Source organism: Triticum dicoccoides, chromosome 4B (assembly GCF_002162155.2).
Source record: "Triticum dicoccoides isolate Atlit2015 ecotype Zavitan chromosome 4B, WEW_v2.0, whole genome shotgun sequence".
Classification (NCBI taxonomy): Eukaryota; Viridiplantae; Streptophyta; class Magnoliopsida; order Poales; family Poaceae; genus Triticum; species Triticum dicoccoides.
The window spans coordinates 667,434,127-667,440,896 of record NC_041387.1 but is presented as its reverse complement, the minus strand read 5'-3'; positions in this window follow the sequence as shown (position 1 = coordinate 667,440,896).

Below are 6,770 nucleotides of genomic sequence, written 5' to 3'. Positions count from 1 at the left end.
GCCGGTCAACAGAGTGCAATCCGATGCTGAACTGTGAGCATGTGACCGGATAATCACCGCAAAACGTATATAGTGATCGTAATCAGCTTATTCTGAAGTTCGGTGACCGTAATAAGCTTTTCTCTCTGTAGGCCCTCAAAAACTACATCTCTACACGTTCTCGCATGTTACATCTAACAACTATGCAATACAGCACTACTACTACACTCTAACACAATAAATCATATGTGTTTTTAGTTTTACTAGATATCATATTGTTACTTATAATTATTCAGTTTTCATACATTAAAATTGCCTTTGAAATGTATGTCCAGTATCATCTACCGCGCGGGAAAAATCCCGCCCTTTCCTGTTTAATCGGGTTTGTATCGATGGATCGTGCAAAACAGCAAAACTATAGTACTATACAGTACAAGTGACAGTTCACTGGGCCGTCGTGTCATCTACTCCTTCGTCGTAAGAGTGGAGCGCTCGCTTTCATAAATCTTCTAGTCCCTTCCGGTGATATGTGGGACATCAAGCTACCGGGTCCACGTGCCATACCGGAATATAGTGCAGAGCAGCCGGGGTGAAGCACCCCAGTCATGGCGCCGGTGTAGTAATGAGCAATGAGGCGTCAAATCACAAAGTTGCACCTTTCCCGCAGTTAAGTTGAAGGTACGAAGTAATAATGCTAAAAAATAAGTTGGAGGGACGAAGCAACCATCATTTCACTCGTTGTTGAATCCGCTTCTCCCTCATCTTCTTCATCTTAACCATGTGTTGCTTCTGCCGTTGTTCTACCTCATGTGGGACGCGGATCAGCATGGTAAAGCACTGACACATGGGACCGCATGTTAGAAAACCGCCAGGACAACGTCCTCCGAAAATAAGAAACCTCCCCCGCCATCCGCGCGGCAAAATCACCTCCTTTTTACTAATCTTTGATTCTATAATTTTTTAGATCAATTTAATTGAGATTTGTATAGATAGCACATAGGAGCAAAACCAAGTGGTACGGTTAAGGGCATCCACAATGTATAGCCAAATGTGAAAATAGCTTTTGGCATCGTGGGAACCATTGTGGACGGTGGTGTCAAAGCCAAAAAGATGGAATCGAAGCTCCCTAATTGATTGATTGAAGGAATAGAAAAATGCAACGTCTCTCCTCTTTCGCCCATGCTTGGACGCATGTAGTACAGTATAGAGCACAGAGTCTACTCCCTTCTATCACAAATCACAAAGCAGTGAGGCGTCAAATCACAAAGCACGGACGAAGCAACCATCATTTCACTCTTCGCTGACTCCGCTTCTCCATCGTCTTCTTTGAGAAACCATCTCACCGCACTAGTCTTCCTAGTAGTAGTACTAGTAAAGGACTTCCTGGATGCAAATAAGGAGGTTGTCTCGGCTTGCAGGCGGCACTTGCGAATGACTTACCGTGGTCTCCCTCAATGGTGTTCTCCGTCGAACGCACTTCGCCAAACCACAAAAAAAATCATCGACGTCACTGCAATGGGCAAGGAATTCAAATATAGTTACTACCTCCATTTTTTTGTACACGAGGCTAGTTTATCAAAATTACAATTTGCAAAGGGCCAATAACACTAATCGAGGCAAAATTGATGGGGTTAGCAACCAAGGACATTAATATCCCTTGCATGCATGCGGAAGTGAGAAGGTTTGTTTGCATGGTGCTGCATTAATCAAGCGATGAGGAGTGAGATGGTTAGCTCTTTGGTCTTTTGAGAAAAATACGCATTAATTGACACATGAAACGAGGATTTGTATCGAAGGAAAACCCCACCTTTCTTTTTTAACACTAGTACTCCTAGTACGTATGTACTTATCCTGTTTGGGTCTAGGCCTTGCATTGCCAAACTTCGCCACACATTTTTGCCAAGCTTGCCTAAAGTTTTCAAAATGAGAAGGAGTTTCACTTGTGCACGGCTGTCGCGGTCGCACAGCACCCTCACACGGTCGCTCCTGCATGCCGCGGTCGCACCGCACCCTCACACAGTCGCTCCTGCATGCCGCAAACCCAACCAAGGGAACGCACCCTCACTTACACGTGTTGTCGCATGTGAACAAACCAAACTCAGCCATCCTATCGCTGACACATAATTTTCGTTCATAGAGTTTGTTTATCCAACCGCATGTTGGGGAGTATTCGTACGGCCCGTGCGGTGGTTTGTTGGGGAAGAAGAAGAGGTGAGGAAGAAGGAAAGAAGGGTTAGGAGACGTGGGATATTCATCCAACCGCCTAAAATGGTATACTGACCCAAGTCAGACGACTTGCATAACAAATAGTATCTTTTTACACAGCAAAAGATCCATAAAAACAACAACATAAAGAAAAACTATCACTGCTCGCGGAAAGAGACGGCCGCGTTGTCTTTGGCTGCCAACGCGAACCAGCCGTCGCTGCCGACGTGTGTCTCCGCACCGTGATTATCCTCGGCCTCCAGCTGCACATTCAAGCGGAGCGTACGCGGCGCTCTGCACGGACGAGAGCACAGCCCGGTTCAAGTCGAGGATGTCTGGTTCCACCTGCAGGACGGCCTCGATGGCAGCGGCATCCGCGCGCTCCGTGTCGAGTCGAGCCTTCGCCACCTGGTTCAAGTCCAGGACTTCCGATTCCGCCTGCAGGAGGGCGTCGATGAGAGCGGCATCCGCGCGCTCTGTGTCGAGTCGAGCCTCTGCCGCCCGGTTCATATCCAGGACGTCCGGTTCCGCCTGCAGGAGGGCCTCGATGGCAGCGGCATCCGCGCGCTCCGCCTCAAATTGAGCCTCCACCACCCTGTTCAGATCCACGACATCTGGTTACGCCTGCAGGAGAGCCTCGATGGCAGTGGCATGCGTGCGCTCCGCGTCGAGTTGAGCCGCTGCCTCCCAGTCCTCCTTTAGTATCGCCATGTTGAACCGCTGGTCCGCCTGCACCATGGGGGACTCCGACGCCGGCATGAAGTCGACGGCCATCGTCTCATACCCATCGTCGGCCTTCTGTGCCGCGACCTCCGCAGTGAACATTGGATCGGCTTCCTCCTCCTAGTAGCTTGGCTCCAGAGAACTCGGGGATTGGCCCGCCGCAAAGCGAGCTTGGGAACGGAGGTCTGTGGCACCGACCGCCGCCGCGATTTCTGCGCGACACTCCAGCGTCAGCATCTTGTAGTAAGTGATCTTGCGGCGCACGATGGCTTTCCGGTGAACTAGGGGACGCTTGATGCAGGCTAGGGGATCGAAAGTTGGGGAATCGGCTGGAGATTTGGTATGGTTTTAGGGCAGTGGCTGGCGTAGGCCAAGCAGCGAAGGTTCTGGTGTGAATAGTGGTTCTGGTGACGACCGGTCAATCGGTTTTGACTGTACATCGCTCTTGTCGCGTTCGCATTGCAGCCCGGCACGCTGGACCCTCCACGTCGCTCACCGAATGGAATGCGCTTCGTCTTGCGTTTTTGCTCGCTTGTGGGACCGCAGTTGAGAGCAAATCGACGTCCCTCTCCCTCCCCTGCCCGCGTCATTTATTATACCACCACTCCCTCCGTTTTATGTGGAGTAAATAAAAACAGAGGGAGTATACTACGGATGAGGATCCCCTGACGTGGCCGAACCCATTGAGTAACTGACATGCGGGGCCTAGCAACCATGGGGTCCGCCAGTAAGTGACCGAAAGGGAGGGTAAGGCAGGGATACCTACGTCAGAGGATCCACTTCCACTATACTACTTTGACCAAATGTTAGAGTAATAATATATGACATGCAACTTACACAAATGTTAGAGTAATAATATATGACATGTAACTTACACAAAGCATACAGGGTCTAATGCGTTTTTCAAGGCTAACTTTGACCAAATGTTAGAGTAATAATATATGACATGCAACTTACACAAAGCATATGGTCAATTTCGTATCTGAAAGGAGTTTCCAATGATATAATTTCCACATTATACATCTCATGTACTCCCTCCATCTAGGTGTGTAAGTCATCTTACGAAAACCAAATAATCCCAAAACACATAGGCGCGGTGCATTAACTTCTAACTCGTTTCTTGTTTTTGACATATCAACCAATAAGAGATGAGGGTGTGCATGCTTTTAATGACCCGAGACTATCAAACATGACATGCAGTGGTTAGTTCATTGCGTGCAATACTATAAATTAGCAAATAAACATTAATGTCTCTCGTTTTCCCCTCCTCCTTGCTCACGGTGCACAGCCTAAGATGACTTACTCACCTATGTGAAAGGAGTACTACTAATCTTGTCAATAGTCAAATTGGAAACCATCTCGAGTACAAATCTAGGAGTACGTACGAATCTAACAATATTGATTGGGCGTTGTTGAATGTTGATACATTTTTTATCATAGTAGAGATACATTGACTACACATAAAACTTATATGTAAAGTAGAAAGGATAGGAGGGAGTATATTGTACGTTCAAAAACGAAACGAACATTGAATACCCTTTATATATGATTTGTGGATGCTATGATCACCGGTTCAAAATTTTGAATCCGCCTTAGGTATCACGTGCCCCAACTCGTTCCCTCACGATTTCATCTCAGGGTTCGGAGATCTATTGAAAGAGGACTAGGGTGGGTACATGCGAATGATACTCGGGGGAATGTTCAAATGAGGCATGCGGGAGGATGGACTCGACAGGAGGGCGACATGATCGATGGAGAAGAGGGTTGAAGAGGAATGAGAAATAAGCAAATGCCACATAATTACACTTGAACGGCTCAAATAAACAATAAGTTGTCTCGCTTGGCCTACATAGTGAAAGGCCTAATGCGCAACGCGGAGCACTAACGCTCGAATATGGCCGGGAAAACAGGGAAACCGACATGTGGGGCACACCCGTCGGGACGACGTAGCACAGACTAGTCCAATGGAGGAGCTGGCCCATGACCTCCTCGCCACCGACAACCGTTCATGTGGGTCATTGGGGCCAACAACTGGGCGCAGCTCCAGCACTGCCTTTGGACACGGCGACCGCGGTGAGCGACACGCTCATATCGTCGATAGACACGGTCGGTTTCAGTGTGCCGAGGGTGGCGTTAGTGCTGTGGCACGACCAACGGTATGTTTGGTTTGTGCCCAAGGTTGCCCCATCAAAGCATTGGGTAGACAAAATTTTGGTTGAGGTATTGGTTGCCCATGATTTGGCCGACATTGGCAAGAAGAATGAACTAGAGTTGGCTAGAGTTCATTGGAATGCCAAAGAAATGGCAACCATCCAAACAAAGACCAATCTTTGGGTCATGACCAAAATTTTGGTAAGGTGCACTTTGGCCACAATCCAAACACACCCCAACACCCGGCTCGTCGAGGATGCACGGGGCGCCGCGGCGCGTCCGCGGAGTGGTGTAGCGCGGCCAACTGCATCCTCTCGATCTGAGACCATGCCGGGTCGTCTTGATTTTTCAATGACATGCGGGGATCGCATTTGAGCAAAGGGCATCTCCAACATTGCCACGACCGCATCTGACTACCCTGGCACACCAAAGCCCTCGTCCCTCGCGCCATCGCGCGGTGCGTTCCCAGCCGGCGCCAGCTGCCCGCATTCATGTCGTCCATTCGTATGTCGTCGTTACGAGGCTCGGTTCCCGAGGAACCAACTCCGGCGACTTAATGACGCACCCGGACGCTTGGCCTCACCGGAATGCACTACTTAATGTGGCAACGCCGAGCTAACCTCCACACCATAGCGCATCGTCCTCCTACCTGGCACCACATCCGCCATGACCACAAGTGCGAGCGCTCTGCGGGAGAGCTTGTCTTCGGGGATGAAGCTCGAGGTCGCCGCCCTCGCTCAAGTCGCCTCTCGCGACCCAATAACGGCGTAGCCGGACGAGGACGCAACCGCATAAGCGGTGGCCACGCTGGCGGCCGACGACGGGAGCACTGTCAGCCACACGTCCTACTTGCCGCCGTCCAACGTCCGGCACCACCGAGGTCGGGGACTCCTCCAAGGATGAGTAGGGCATGGGAGGCAGCAGGGCATGGTGTGCCAACTGGTCGGTCAGTATCCCGTGTTCTACTCATCCTCGCCGGAGACCGCACCTTCACTTCACGGTTCTTGAACCCCTCCCCCGTACATAGAGATCGCAGATGGAGGTCGTCGGTCACCGCCGTAGAATAGGTTTAGGGTCGGGTTTCTTTTATTTTTCTGTCTTATAAAAGTTCGAAATGTAATGAAAATCTGCCGTGTTTGCATTAATCTCGGCCGGTGTATATGAACTTTCACAATAATATACGTATTGTAGGAGTACTAGCAAGATGCTTGTGCATTGCACGGAAGATCAAGATCTTGTGGGAGAAATGGATGAACTAGGGAAAGCCTTATCTGCAAACGTGGAGAGGAGTGCGGGTAAATTGTCATAGTTTCCTTCCTATCCGTTAGATATAGATCGGACGACCTATATTGCAGGATGACAGGCACACCATCATCACCAACTCTGCTTTTTATTGAACCGAGACAAATCTAAAAAACGCAACTAAGCCAGCCTCCCAGCATATTGCGTGGGAAAAGACCCGGCCGCGTCGTTTTAGTCGGGATTACCGGATTACTAGTAGTAGTATCGATGGGCGCAAAGCAACATTTTTTTTGAGGGGGCGAAGCACCTAGTTTAAAAGGAAAAAAGGCGGCACACTCACAGCACCCCACACACGTTCGGTCTTGCACACAGATCACGCAAACGGAATGCGCTTCGACTTTGCCTCTTCACTGACACGCGGGACTACACTTGGAGAAACCGACCATGCGCCAAACTCCCCCAGCCCACCG